At 39.7% G+C, this 2,500-nt stretch overlaps 1 protein-coding gene across 1 annotated transcript in view; it reads left to right on the top strand.

Moving 5' to 3' along the window:
- LOC125031238 overlaps positions 1 to 2,500 on the top strand; it is a 39,456-nt gene that overhangs the window by 36,328 nt on the left and 628 nt on the right. The window lies entirely within an intron of this gene.

Here is a 2,500-nt window from a genome sequence, read left to right as displayed (position 1 = left end):
TCTTATTCTGAGTCTCCTTTTAGCTGTTTTCATGTTGGTACCTGAAATCACTATATATATATATATATATATATATATATATATATATATATATATATATATATATATATATGTGTGTGTGTGTGTGTGTGTGTGTGTGTGTGTGTGTGTGTGTGTGTATGAAAGATGGAATAATGCAATGCCGCACTGATATCGATAAATAACAACCCTCCCTGACTAAGACTCGAACCCAGGTCTTTATGGCTATGAAAGTGGAGGGCCAGTACTTCATCTTCTTCATCTTCATCTTCATCTTCATCTCGATCTCCTTCTCCATCTCCATCTCCATCTCCATCTCCATCTCCATCTCCATCTCTATCTCGATCTCGATCTCGATCTCGATCTCTAACTCTATCTCTAGATCTATCTCTATCTCTATCTCTATCTCTATCTCCATCTCCATCTCCATCTCCATCTCCATCTCCATCTCCATCTCCATCTCCATCTCCATCTCCATCCCCATCTCCATCTCCATCTCCATCTCCACCTCCACCTCCATATCCATCTCCATCTCCATCTCCATCTTTATCTCCATCTCCATTTCTATCTCTATCTCTATCTCTATCTCTATCTCTATCTCTATCTCTATCTCTATCTCCATCTCCATCTCCATCTCCATCTCGATCTCCTTCTCCATCTCCATCTCCATCTCCATCTCCATCTTCATCTCCATCTCCATCTCCATCTCTAACTCTAACTCTAACTCTAACTTCATCTCTATCTCTATATCTATCTTTATCTCTATCTCTATCTCTATATCTATCTCTATCTCCATCTCCATCTCCATCTCCATCTCCATCTCCATCTCCATCTCCATCTCCATCTCCATCTCCATCTCTATCTCTATCTCTATCTTAATCTCCATCTTAATCTCCATCTCCATCTCCATCTCTATCTCTATCTCTATCTCTATCTCTATCTCTATCTCTATCTCCATCTCCATCTCCATCTCCATCTCCATCTCTATCTCTATCTCTATCTCTATCTCCATCTCCATCTCCATCTCCATCTCCATCTCATCTCCATCTCTATCTCTATCTCTATCTCTATCTCTATCTCCATCTCCATCTCCATCTCCATCTCTATCTCTATCTCTATCTCTATCTCTATCTCCATCTCCATCTCCATCTTCAACCTCAACTTTAACTTTAACTTTAACTTTAACTTTAACTTTAACTTTAACTTTAACTTCAACTTCAACTTAATTTTCATCTTCGTCTTCGTCTATGTCTTTGCCATGGTAGTTGTAATAACTATCATATGAAATCTATTATTGTTATCAGAAATTTATCAGGTTACTTTTCTTATAGGTAATAGATTTTATATTACCTTTTGCATCCCAACAACTAAACTCACTATCACCCCCATCGTCCCATAACTTTCCCTTGCACTCTATCCAGCCTTACCTGTATCTTGCCTACTATCCTCATCCCCTATCTTTTTTTATGTTATACTACAGACTATTTTTATAACTATTTTGTGTGCCAATGTATAAAGCATTTGGGCATAGTTCCCGTAACTTCAAAGCGTATACATTGTATAAAAAAGAAACCGATTTTTCAAAACCAGATTGCTCTGCTTCGGCCCCTTTTTTTCTGAGCGCTCTCCCCCACCCTCCAATTGAACGTTTACTCTCCCACCTTCGTTGAGACGACAGAAAACTACTCCACCTCCCCCTCCCCCAGAGGCCGAAATCTAAGAGACTGGCACTCCTCCAGACTATCTGTCTTACTGTCGTACAAAAAAAAGTTTATGCCGTTTTATTTATCAAGAATTGATATTTTGGTATCAAAATTGAGATTTCCTTATCGGGAGATAAGTTACGAAGTCACACCATATTAATTCGCAAGTGCTAATTGCTTTTTTCAGAAACGGTTTGGAGACGAGTTTACAACTATTTAAAAGCACCGTCTATAAGTCCAGCGTTTCGTAGGACATATTTCCGTTTGCTTAATGTTAATGCAAATACTGTATATATTAACGACTGAAGGATTGAGCAACAGAGGGGTGTTGCGTGCGCGGCAACACCCGCCGGGAGGAGCTGGTGCTATCTAGTGTGTGTGGCCTAAATCGTTGTGACCCGCTTACACGTCACGCGAGTGCCGCCGCGCGCCTTCAAGATGCTCGACCCAGACCCCAGCTCCGGTTATGGACGATCCCTGCATTTCATAGAATAATCTACTTTTCAGTGCCGAAGTTCTTTCTTTCTTTCTTTCTTTTCTGCTTCTAGCGTTTAGAAAGGCATGAACTCTTACGATGTGGATATCAATTATGATATGCATTCATTTCTGTTGTTATTATTCACGTGTTTCTACTTGGTAGCAGTAGATTGGTGAAGAGAAAAAAAGAAACAGTAAACCGCAAATGGAACTGTAAGGGAAAACTTTCTCCACGAAGTTCTGCCCTTCCAGTTTCACCTAATCCTTTTCTAACCAGAACTATTCCTAACTAAATACGTTTA

This window comes from Penaeus chinensis, chromosome 12 (assembly GCF_019202785.1).
Source record: "Penaeus chinensis breed Huanghai No. 1 chromosome 12, ASM1920278v2, whole genome shotgun sequence".
NCBI lineage: Eukaryota > Metazoa > Arthropoda > Malacostraca > Decapoda > Penaeidae > Penaeus > Penaeus chinensis.
This window is presented reverse-complemented; position numbering and strand designations above follow the sequence as displayed.